Source organism: Pleurodeles waltl, chromosome 1_2, assembly GCF_031143425.1.
Source record: "Pleurodeles waltl isolate 20211129_DDA chromosome 1_2, aPleWal1.hap1.20221129, whole genome shotgun sequence".
In the NCBI taxonomy this organism is placed as follows: domain Eukaryota; kingdom Metazoa; phylum Chordata; class Amphibia; order Caudata; family Salamandridae; genus Pleurodeles; species Pleurodeles waltl.
The window spans coordinates 505,563,271-505,576,552 of NC_090437.1; positions in this window are offsets into that span (position 1 = coordinate 505,563,271).

A 13,282-nucleotide genomic window follows, 5' to 3' on the forward strand; every position below is an offset into this window, starting at 1 on the left:
GGAAGGACTCTGCCTTCCCCAAAAGTGACCTCCAATTGTTTGGATTGAGCTTGCCTCCTGCTCTGAAGTCTCAGGGCCAACAAAGACTTCACCAGCTAGCTTTAAACTAGTTTTCATACTTCAGCGATGCCAGGGATGGCTTCAGCAAAGCCAGCACCGATGTTACAGCTGCTCCCACCCCGTGGATCTCGCTGCACGCAATGACTGTGGCCCGCAATGCAAGTCCGATATTACTGCAATACCTCTGACATCACGCCGTGTGATTGCGACACTGGGAAATCAACTCGTCATGTCTTGACCCACTGGATTCATCAACCCCACCGGGTCACAAGGAACCAATGCCTAGCCACCAACGCCACACCAGCTCCCCCTGTAACCTGACTAAACCGATGCCTCATTTCCCCTGCCTCACAGAACTGAACCGATGCCTCACCTTCCTGGACACCGTAAAGGACTGACACCACCCAGGCTCCAGTGAGACTTCACCTCCAGGAGTCCGTGCAACATCTTTGGTTCTTCATTTTCAAAGGTAATGTACCTAGGGGTCGATGTGACTCCGTGACCAGTGCCTGTAGCATTGGATTATTGGGAACGACTTCATCAACAACACTGGGATAGTCCCATTTGGAGCTATTGTGTTTCTAAGCACTTTAGTGGGATTTAATCTTTAAAAAATCATAACTTTGCTTGTATACATTGGATTTTCATCGTTTTGACCTTATTTTATTCGGATAAATATTATCTGTTTTTCTAAACCTGTGTGGTGTATTTTTTTGGTGCTTTCACTGTGTTACTGTAAAGGTTATTGCACAAATACTTTATACATTGCCTTGTAAGTTAATCCTGCCTGCTCCGTGCCAAGCTACCAGAGGGTGAGCACGGGATAAATTGTGTTGTGTTGTGACTTACCCTGACTAGGCTTGTGGTTCCTACTTGGATAAGGGTGTCTACCGCTGCCAAGTAGAGACTCAATTTCTAAGAAGTGTGCATTGTGAAATATTTTAATGGAAACCTTCTCGCTAACTTTATATTTTAATTATTTTACATGGAGGTGAGTCTTTTGAAATGTTTGCCTCAGTGACAAACCTTGAAAAATTGAAAAACAGCAGTTTGCTTCGCTCTCGGAACTACATAGACCGGTCATGCATGACGCGTGTCACTCTATATTAAAAGTTGCATTGTAACGGTCTGGTCCCCCAACAAGTGTTCTCTTCTATAAAATAGTTTATTGACAACTTGTGGCATGGTTATGTATCAAACCAATTGACATTTGCAGTTTGAGGGAAGTCAAAATGAGCGCCTTAAGAAGATTGTTACATTTACCCCAGAGTGCATCTTACTCTACGTGTTTAGCTGGTTTGAGCAAAGACATTTGAGTAAACCACACACAGGGCTGAGGGGGAGCATTTAAAGACCCAACCAAGGTTACTCCCAATTACACAAAAAGGACATTGAGGTTCTTTCTAGAAGGAAAACACAACAGTAAATGAATGTCTTGGAGAATAATACTTTAAGGACGAAAAAACCTCACCCACCCTTAGGTGGCAAGCTTCATCATAAGGTTCCTCATGTTATCCCTGGCAAATGTGAAGGTGGGATGGGCTACAACTCTTCCAAACCGATAGGAGAGGAGCCACTATGCACACTGTAACAGAAGTTACACCAATGTAAGATGAATGGTGTTGGTGGGGGTGGACAGAATGTAGTGCAAACAAAAGGAAGGTGAAATTGTGATTAAAAATGCCTCACAGTGGGTCTAAAATTAGTTTTAATACATGCCCCTACGGAGCTAGGGAACATAACTTTTCCTCAAACAAGAAAGTATGGTCAAAACGTTTCTGCCACTAACAATAACCCTACTACCAGGTGTCTGGCATTCTCCAGGACCAACCACAGTTCTAGAACACACTACTCTGTAGGTAAAGAATGTAAAAAAATAGAAAATTACATGAAAGTTGTGAGAGAACGGGGCTGATTGCAGAGGCCCCCTAACTTTTTGCCCCCATTTTCCACTTTTTGCTGGTGTTTTCCTGACTCTGATGGTGCCCTGGGTACTGCTGACCAGTCCCAGGGCCTCTGATCTGTGTAAAATCAATATGCAAATTAGGCTAATTATAATTGGCTAAGTCAACCTATCTATAAGTCCCTAGTATATGGTAGGGCGAGTAGGTTTAGGGACCCAGCATAGGTAGTGCACTGCTGAGGTGCCCAGTGCCATTTTAAAGGCAGGCCTGCCTTGCTGGCTTTTAAGTTAAAGTTACATGCAAATTCGACTTTGGAATTAAAAGTAGTTCTAAAGTCTTAAACTACCTTATTTTTGCATATAAGTCACCCCTAAGGTGTGCCCTATGTGCCCCTAGGGCTGGGTGCCATGTAACTATAAGCAGGGACCTTATAAAAATAGTTTTACAAGCCCTGGTGAGGTAAAACAACCAAGTTCGTTTTTCCCTCATTGTAGTGAATGGCCTCCATAGGCTAGGATGGGGAGACTTTATTTTAATTTTAAAAGTCCCCTTAAGTAACAGATACAAAGAGTTTGGTATCAAGTTAATTGTTATAATAAATCCCACAACTTCCAGTTGTTGGATTTAATATAACTTGTTCAGGTAAAGAGTTTAAAATTTTACCTAAAAAGTTGCCAACTTCAGCCCTGCATTGTTTTTGCTGCTGTGCTCTGATTGGCCAGCCTCTGGCAGCCTGGCCAGGCTGTCTTGATGAGGTGTGAAGTGGCCTGGCTTCATACAAAGAAATGTGCCTGTGGGAGGAGATCTCCCCTCAGCAGATGGTGAGGCAGGAAGGGAGAGGGCTACCAAACTGGTCTTCAAAGGCAGAGAAGGACATTTGGAGCAACCCAGCAACACCCCCACATCCTGCAAACCCAGACAACTAGGTGCCCCCTTGATTAGATTAGGATAGGGCAGGAAAGGGGTGTGTTTAGGATTTTTAGCCACACCAGGGGGTGGGCTTAGCCAGATGTAATCTCCAAAAATCACTTTCAGCCATGATGGATTTTTGAGGAATGTTGCCTCCTCGGATTGATTTTTGCCACACTTCCCGGGAAGTGGTCATCACAGGGGGAAGGACCCTGCACCTGATTGGAGAACCAGGACCCCCCTGTTTTTCACCCAGGAGCAAGGATAAAACTGGCAGACCTGCACCCACACCTCAGTTCCCTACCAGATCCCTACCGGGAAGAACTACAGAAAAAGAAGGACTGCCCTGCTGGATCCTTGGCCTGCACCTGGACCCTGCACTCTGAAGGACTGCACCAGCTGCACACTTGGGCTTCACCATAAGAAGGACTTTGCCTGGCTTCAGCTGGTTCAAGGAGGGACTCCCTGTTTGCTACAGATGAAAAATTGCTAACCAGAGTCCCCTGCACCAACTCTTGAAGAAACCAACCAGCTGACCACTGTCCAGTGGCCAAAAAGGAGTTTGCGCCAGGTGCATTCTGGGAGTTGTAGTCTACACCCCCAAGGATCATCTCAGAGCTTCTGGAACCTTGGGGTGAGCTGTGGATCCCAAAATAACCTTAAAGGAACATCTGGGAGAAGATCCAGAAGTTTGGAGAACTTTGGAGAACTTTTGGAAAAAAGCTCCATAGAGGGACGACCCGCCGCGGCAACTCTAGCCGGCTTGCCTCACCTGCGACCCGGCCCAACTTGCAGGTTCGTCCCGGTGAAGAAAATCTCCCAAAAAGAGACTAAGGCGTTCATTACAACCCTGGCGGTCAGTGTTAAAGCGGCAGTAAGACCGCTAACAGCCCGGCGGTGAAAAAAATGGAATTACGACCATGGCGGAAACTGCCAACAAAGACAGACACTTTAACACTGCGACTGCCACGGCAGTACAAACAAACACTGCGGCGGCAGGGGTGTGGAATTTATTAAAATATCTACTTGTCCACGGGACAGGTTGCTTCTCAAATCTACTTGTCCTGTAAAAAGATCTACTTGTCCCTTTGGTGCCATGTAGTGTGGCGCCAAATTATAGCAGCAATCTCATTATGTAAGAGCTCTGATAATAGCCTCTCTGATTATGCCAGGGCTACTACCATAGTAGGGCTTGAATACTAGCAGTTTCAATCCCTACTGTAGCAATTTCCTTATTTTTCCACCTTTCTGCAGATCTGCATACTGGGGCTGGAGGAAGCAGTAAGCAATAGTTCCAGGGCTGGAATGCCCTTGAGTCTGCAAACCTACTAACCTGCATGTTTTAAAGATTTTCACCAGCTTCTCTCTAATATTTTCCCATAATAAGAAAGGTTGAACATTTACTCCTGACAATGGCAGAATTAGAACTTCTTCCAGGGTTGGGAAGAAAGTGGCTGGAGGGAAAATGAACTTGCAAATGCTCAATAGATTTTCACATGAGCAAATCTACACCAGCGTATTTACCCATGCTAAAATACAGTTCACAAATATTTTATAGGGGTACGACATATACCATGGGTGCACTTTTGTGACATTCTTTAAGAATTTGGGGCCACATGTAGGTAGGTTCAGATTTGTGACCCGCAAATTGCGAGTCACAAATCCGAATGTAGGATGGTGTCCCTGACACCATCTGCGATTCGCAAGGGCTTCGCAAATGTTCACCTCATGAATAATCAAGAGGTGGGTCGCAATTTGCGACCCCCTTGCGAATGGCGGCCTCACAGGGATGGTGGCCTGCTGGAGACAGCAGACCACCATGTCTGTGACTGCTTTTCAATAAAGCAGTTTTTTTTTTTTTTTTTTTTTTTGTAATGCAGCCCGTTTTCCTTAAAGGAAAACGAGATGCATTACAAAAACGAAAAATGAAACGTTTTCGTTTCATTTTTTCAGAGCAGGCAGTGGTCCGCAGGACCACTGCCTGCTCTGAAAAAATGTTTACAGTGACATTCACAATGGGGAAGGGGTCCCAGAGGGACCCCTTCCCTTTTGTGAAAGTGTTAGCACCCATTTGAAATGGGTGCAAACTGAGATTGGTTTGCGCCCGCATTCGCAAAACAATCCTACATTGCACTGCGAGTCGCAATTAGGAAGGGAACACCCCTTCCTAATTGCGAGTCACAAACCCGTTTTGCGATTCGGTAACCAGGTTACCGAATCGCAAAACTGGGTTTGTGCATCGCAATGTGCTTTTTGCACGTCGCAAACAGCGAAAGTCGCTGTTTGCGACATGCAAAAAGCTACCTACATGTAGGTCTTGGTCCCTAATTAGGTCTGGTGTTAACAAAGACATTTTGTTTTTATTAAACTTCTATTTCTCTCTCTTTCGGCTGGCTTCACGGTGAGTGATCGCATTCTTCTCTTCCACAAGGAGCATATTGGCACACAAAGTAGTTTTGTTCAGTGTCAGGAACTACAGTGGCAATCAGTGACGTAATGAAACTGGAGGGTGCCCCTTTGCAAAGAACATGGAGGAGCCCCCTCTCCAGACTCACTCAGGGCAGGTGCTGTGCTGAAGGGGCCCCCTGGAGGGCGGCTGCGGGCCTTTGTTATGCCACTGGTGGCAACATGTGCTTTTAGAGTTCAAAAACGTTTTGGGGGGTTTTTGCCAGTGTTTGTTACAATGTTGAGGACCTGGTAGCTCCCACAACAATAAAGTGTTAGAAAAGCCATGTCAAAACAAGACACGCATTGATGAAACTAAAAGACTTATAAAAATATGTCAGATCAGTTGGCTTTGTCAGTGTTTGTTTATTTTCATGCTTCCCATAATCGTGTTGAAAATGGTTACACTGATTTTCCATTAGAAATATTTTTGGGAAATACTAGCATGCATCAAAACATTTTACTAAATGACACTTCATTTGCATATAATCAGAGAGCATTCTGGGAGCATTATACTTAGCCTCATAGCCTAAACTTTTCAAACATGTGTATACACGTTTTTTTTTTTTTTTACTTGAACCAACGTCAGTAGTGAAGTGTGACATTAAAACATTTATTTACAGCACTCACCCTAATAATGAAGGTTTTCAAATAATGAACCATAAATACAAGTTCGAACAGCATTATCTCTTGGAAACACATTACCTCAACTGCAGAGAGTTCCACTCTCTGTAAACAAACAGCCAAAGGGTTTGTGCTGCAGAGGGTTGGGTCTACTTGTCCCAAGGACAAAGTAAACATAAGATCTTGTTGCCCTTGACCCCAAACAAGATGTCCCGTGCGTCGGGCGATAGGAATTCCACATCCCTGGGCGGTAACCACTAACAGACAGGTGGAGGACAATGTACCGCCCACACTATTACAACCCACCAATCGACCACCTTTTCCGTGGCGGATTCACCGCGAACAAAAACACAGCGGAAACAGGACTTCGAAGGAAAGATGCTCACCTCTACACACCCCACGAGGAACCAGGACGCTATGGAACCAGAACTTCAGATATTCCCAGCCTTTGTCTTCCGGCTCCTCTACCAGGAGCACGAATGCCAGCGGTGAAGACAACGGTGAGTACTGCACCTACGACACAGTGGAGGGGGGAGGGAAAAAACAGTGACACACACACACGCAACACCCTCACCCCCACCCTCACCCACTACAACACACACGCCAATACATATTGATACATCACAGTTACACCTCCTAAAACCCCCTGGAAGGATGCAAGGACAAAAGGAAATAAGTTGAATAATTGTGATATATTCAATTACAGAAATCAAAAATATTAACTAATATATACATTTATACTATATACAATTAAATACACCAAGAACACAAGTCCAAGGGAGTCCACCATCATAGTCCGTGGATTACTGAGCCCAAAAGGCATGGGCGAGGCCCATACTCAATACAAGACAAGACAGAGAGAACACTGCAGGGGCATCAGATAGAAATAAAACAGGCACCTCAGGGGGAAGGGAAGTGGGGGCACCTCAGCCGGTTGAGTGCACGACGCCAGATCCACAAGGGATCCGTGCCCACTGTTCAATCCTGGGGAATGCAAAGCCACAGTGTCTCAAGTCTCTACAGTGGGTGGTTTGCCCACTGGTCAGTCCTGGGGAGTGCAAAGCCACAGTCTCTCAAGTGGATAACAGTCTCCACTGGTTTCTGGAGGGGGCATTGTGCCCAGAGTGCTTCATCCTGCCAAGGACTGAGGTAGTGGGTGTGATACTCCACTGGTTCTGGAGGGGGCATTGTGCCCAGAGTGCTTCATCCTGCCAAGGACTGAGGTATGTGATACTCCACTGGTTCTGGAGGGGGCCTTGTGCCCAGAGTGCTTCATCCTGCCAAGGACTGAGGTAGTGGATGTGATACTCCACTGGTTCTGGAGGGGGCCTTGTGCCCAGAGTGCTTCATCCTGCTCGTGGCGGCCTCAGTAGCGTCAGAGCTTTTGGCGCTCATGGGCCTGCGGTGCTTGTGGCGACGGTGTCCTTGGCAGCGGTTCACCTGCTGGCGGTCTTGTGCTGTTCAGCGGTGCTTGTGGCAGTGGTGTCCTTGGCAGCGGTTCACCTGCTGGCGGTCCTGTCTGTGGCAGTGTGGCTGCTGGCGGTCGCCTCCTGGGCAGCAAGGCTGCTGCTTGCGGTCCTTTCTGTGGCAGCGGGGCTGCTGGCGGTCGCCTCCTGGGCAACGGGGCTGCTGCTGGCAGTCCTGTCTGTGGCAGCGGGGCTGCTGGCGGTTGCCTCCTGGGCAGCGGGGCTGCTGCTGGCAGTCCTGTCTGTGGCAGCGGAGCTGCTGCCGGTCGCCTCCTGGGCAGCGGGCTGCTGCTGGTGGTCCTGTCTGGGGCAGCGGGGCTGCTGGCGGTCCGGTCGCCTCCCGGGCAGCAGGGCTGATGGCGGTCTTGTCCGCCGTGCTGATCTTCCCAGACTTGCCGGTTTTCTTGTACCCCTTCCCCACCTTGGATGGTGTCGCAGCTGTGTCCACACTCCCAACTGTACCCCTAGGAGCGGCTTTGGTGGCTGGTGTCTTTCCCCTCTCCCGCCGGGCACTGACCAACTTTTGATGCTTGACTGGTGGGGGACTGTCCGTGCTGTGGCTCCTTGCCACACTGCATGCCCTGCTGCCTGGTGCACTCCATAATCCGGTGACTACTGGCACCACTGGTCCTACCGAAGTTGGGGCTGAGGTACTAGGTTGGGACCTAGAGAGTCAGGCCCTAGGAGACTGAAGGGGTGGGGGAGGTGAGGGAAAGAGGTCAAGGCTGGCCAGGAAAAGTTTCTTAGGAACACTGGGACGGGTAGCTGGAGGGGGTTTGGGAGTGGAGGAAGAGGCTGTGGTTGTAGGAGGTGTACGTTTGCTGACTTTGAGTGAAGGTGCATGGGCTGGAGGCTGTCGTGAGGTGGATGGCTGTTGGGTGGGTGTGTGGCTGCGTTTGTGTACCTTGGGAGGTGGCCTCACAGACACACTGGGAGAGGACACAGGGGATGTATGAATGGTAGTGGGGGTGGTGACTGCACGTGAGCGGGGTGTGGTGGTGTGTGTGCTGGTGATGGACATAGTGGCTGAGGATGTAGTGCATGCAGGTGTGAGTGGAGACGAGACAGCGAGGGAGGAGGGAGACGAGGGGGAGGGGGGCACTGTGGAGGCAGTGGATGTTGTTGTGTCTGCATGTGTGTGATGCTTGTGTGAGTGCCTGAGGGATGTGTGGTGCTTATGTTTGCCAGAGCTTCCTTTGTGTGTTAAGGTGTGTGCATGCTGGTCTGGTGGTGTGCTTGGGATAGGCTGAGGTACAGGGGTGTGGGTCTGGGTGGAGGAAGTTGGAGGGGGAGGCGAGAGACAGGGACAATGGCTGCCATCAGTGCTGAGGCCAGAGTCTGAAAAGCTCGCTGGAGGGCTGCCTGACCAGAGTGAATGCCCTCCAGGTATGCATTGGTTTGTTGCAACTGCCTCTCTACACCCTGGATGGCAATCAAAATGGTAGACTGCCCAACAGTGAGGGACCTGAGGAGGTCAATGGCCTCCTCACTGAGAGCAGCAGGGGTGACAGGGGCAGGGGCTGAGGTGCCTGGGGTGAAGGTGACACCCACCCTCCTGGGTGTCCTGGGTGAGCGGGCACGGGGCAAAGGCTGAGGGGCTGCTGGGAAGGCAGTGCTGGTAGGGGGGGTGGCGGCTGTACCTGTAGATGCGGGGGGCACAGATGAGGCCACCATCGCAAGGGAGCTCCCATCGGAGGAGGAATCTGTATCGCTGGTGTCAGCTCCTGTCCCCGCCATGGAGCTCCCCTCGTCTTCCGTCCCACTAGTGAATTCGGAGTCCGTAGTCTCGCCCTCCAGGGCCATGTGGGATGCAGCTCCCTCCTGCTCCGGTGCCACTGCTCCTCCGCCTGATGATGCTAATGCACACAAGTACAGGGAGACCACAAAAAGGGGGGCGGGGAGACAGAAGAAAGACATGTTCATTGCATGCAATACCACTACCGTTGGCGGACACGACAGACACAGAAGCCCCCTGCACTGCGCCGCGCACTTGGGGTCCACTATTCAATCCCTGGGACATGGCTTACAAGGCTATGGCCGATTTCTGCACACATAGATGTCACAGGAGCCTGACTAGGTGTAGTTGGCACTGTACACAGGTGGGGTGGGGTGCCACAGGGCCTGCCTGAAGAAGGGGACTTAGCTAGCAAACTCGCCCTGGCCTAGGGGAACCCACAGCCCACCTCCCCCACTCAGACACCTACAATGCGCGCAGAATCAGCTGAATGAGAGTGTACTCACCCCCTTGTTGCTGCTGTGATGCCCTCAAGCGCCCATCCAACTCCTGGTACGCCACCGCCAGGATCCTGAACATCAGGGGGGTCATGGTGCGACGGGCACCCCTCCCACGTTGGAAGGCCATCCCCAGCTGGGCCTCCGCCGTCTTCTTGGTCCAGCGGCGAATGTCATCCCATCTTTTCCAGCAGTGGGTGCTCCATCTGTGGTTGACTCCCAGGGTCCGGACTTCCTTGGCGATGGCACGCCAGATGTCCTTCTTCTGGTGAGCGCTGACCTACAGGAATTGTACAGGGGAAAAAGAGAAGTAATTAGCAACTGCACCATCACAGTCATTGGCCCGCATCCCTACCCTTGCCATGACGCACATGCACTCACCATTGTTTCATTCACGCCTCATTCTCCCCCCCCATCTTTCATCCACCCCACTCCACACAGGCATTGCCCATACAGCATGGTAAGGGTGTACTTACCTGTTTGTCTGGAGGTCCATGGAGTAGCGTGTACTGGGGGAGGACCCAATCCATGAGTTTCTCCAGCTCCTCCGTGCTGAAGGCAGGGGCCCTCTCCCCAGACGCACGAGTCATTGTCTCTTCCAGACTGAGGTCACAGCAGCACTTGCAGTGTAGGTCCTCTCCTGTCGAAGATCAGGTATTGAGTGATTCAACAGAGAGAAAATGGCGGTCACGTCCGCGGAGGTGAGTACCGTAACCGCCAGCGTACATCGTCATTGGCTCCTGGGACACATAGGGTCCAATGTTAACCAATGCAGAATTGCGCCGTGGTCTTCGACCGCCTATCACGACAGTGTTCAACGCCAGCGCAGTTACCTCATATCCCATTGTCCCACTTTACAGGTCAGGCAGCCGCCATTTCAGGGGTCCACATGGCTTTATTTTTTACTGCGTCACACATACCTAGGCCTTGCCTAAACACTCATACAGGCAATTTTCGATTTATGAGTAGTTTTCTGAGTAAGCTGTGTTTACGTACCTCAGAGTTGGTTGACTCTCTGCTCGCTGTTCTCCTCCATAGGCACCGTCCACTGGGACATATGAGGAGATGGCGGCATCCTCCGGTGTACAGACCGCTGGTGGACCTGTCGACAATGGAGGAAAGACATGTGATCATCACCTACAGGCTTGATCGTGCCACAATCCATGAACTGTGTGCCCAGTTGGAGCCAGACCTGATGTCCGCTATCCGCCATCCCACAGGAATCCCCCCTTAAGTGCAGGTACTGTCTGTACTCCATTTCCTTGCAAGTGGGTCATTTCAAACAACAGTGGCCATAGCATCACGGGTGTCCCAGCCTATGTTCTCCAACGTGTTGTCCAGAGTGTTGTCTGCCCTGCTGAAACACATGCAGAGCTACATCGTTTTCCCTCAGGTGGAGGATTTGCCTACAGTGAAAGGTGACTTCTATGCCCTGGGACATATCCCCAACATCATGGGTGCCATTGATGGGACACATGTGGCCTTGGTCCCCCCACGCAGGAGTGAACAGGGGTACAGAAACCGGAAGAGTTACCATTCGATGAATGTGCAGATGGTGTGTTTGGCAGACCAGTACATCTCAATGCAAAATTCCCTGGATCAGTGCATGACGCTTACATCCTGCAGGATAGCAGCATCCCTCATGTGATGGGGCAACTCCAGAGGCACTGGGTGTGGCTATTAGGTGAGCACCTCGACCCAAATCTGTGGGAATAGTTGTCTGGGTCTGGGGATGTCCCTAAGAGTTAGTGTGTGTCTAACAGTTGTCCCTCGCCATTTGCAGGTGACTCTGGTTACCCCAACCTGTCATGGCTACTGACCCCAGTGAGGAATCCCAGGACAAGGGCAGAGGAACGCTACAATGAGGCTTATGTATGAACTAGGAGGATTATAGAGAGCGGACCTTCGGCCTCCTGAAGGCCAAGTTCCAGTGCCTCCATATGACAGGTGGTTCCCTATTCTACTCACCAAAGAAGGTGTGCCAGATCATCGTGGCCTGCTGTATGCTTCACAACTTGGCTTTGCGACGACAGGTGCCTTTTCTGCATGAGGATGGTCCAGATGGAGGTGTTGTGGCAGCTGTGGAGCCTGTGGACAGTGAAGACGAGGAAGCAGAAGAAGAGGACATCGACAACAGGAACTCAGTGATTCTGCAATACTTCCAGTGAGACACAGGTAAGAAGACAAACCTGCCTGCTACATCTACTTTAAAACTACTACCTCTCTACTGTTTGGCATTTTCACCCAGTGTATGGTCACTGAGTTGTCACTTTTCCTTATGATTTCACAGATGTGGGTCCCACTGTGTGACATCTGCTTTGTTTCCTCATGGACTAGAGCTGTGTGACATATGTATGTTGACATTACATTTGAAAGAGCATTTTGGCACTGTAATTGCTAATACACTATTTCGAAATCACAGACTGACTCCAGATTGTTTTGTGCTTTAAGGGTGTTTATTGAAGTGCTCAATATTGGAGGGGGTTGTAAAATGGCGAGGGGTGATGGTGGAGGAATGTCCATGGCAGAGTCCAGTCTATTAGTCTCACAGGTGCATTGTCCAAAGGGGCATAGGAAGTGGAGCTGGGGCAGTTTGAGGATGGACAGGGACTGTTTGCGGGGTGGTTCTCCCTCTGCAGGGGGTGGGGTGCTGGTGTGGTGGTCCTGTGGTGGTGCCTCCTGTCCACTATTGCCGGCGGAAGTGATGGGCAGTTCATCGTCCAGGCTAGTGTCAGGGTCCCCTTGTTGTGCCACAGTGTCCCTCCTGGTATTGAGGAGTTCCTTCAGCACCCCTAAAATGGTGCCCAGGGTGGAACTGATGGATTTGAGTTCATCCTTGAAGCCCAAATACTGTTCCTCCTGCAGCCGCTGGGTCTCCTGAAACTTGGCCAGTACTGTTGCCATCGTCTCCTGGGAATGGTGGTAGGCTCCCATGATGTTGGAGAGGGCCTCGTGGAGAGTGGGTTCCCTGGGCCTGTCCTCCCCCTGTCGCACAGCAGCCCTCCCAGTTCCCCTGTGTTCCTGGGCCTCTGTCCCCTGAACCGTGTGCCCACTGCTCCCAAGTCCCTGTTGTTGTTGGGGTGGTGGTTAGCCTGGGTTCCCTGTAGTGGTGGACACACTGCTGCTTGACGTGTCCTGGGGACAGAGGTATGGGCCCGCTGGGTGGGTGCTGTGCTGGTGTTTCCAGAGGGGGGAAGCTCTGTGGTAGCCTGTGACTGTGTGAGGGGAACCGACTGTCCTGAGGTCCCAGATAGGCCGGGCTGGTCGTCTAGATCCAGTTGGACAGAGCTGCTGTCATCACTGTGGTCCTCTTCTGTGGGTGGTGTGGACATGTCTGGACCCTCCTGTCCAGTGACATTGGGTAGGGGTCCTGCAGTGGGAATATGCATAGTTATTGCATCTGTGTGTGCCATGGTGTGCAATGGATGGGTGACCGTGTACCCCAGTGCTTGCATTCCTGTGTGGGACCTTGTGTGATGATGGTTTAGGGGGGTGTATGGGTATGTGCAGTGGCCATGCTTTGGTGATGGGTGTCAATGCTTTGTTGTTGCATGCAGGGCTTAGAGTTGGGATGTGTGGTTTGTGATATTGGGACATTTGTGAGGAGCAGGAGTGATGTGGTGAGGGCGAGGGTGGCGGTAT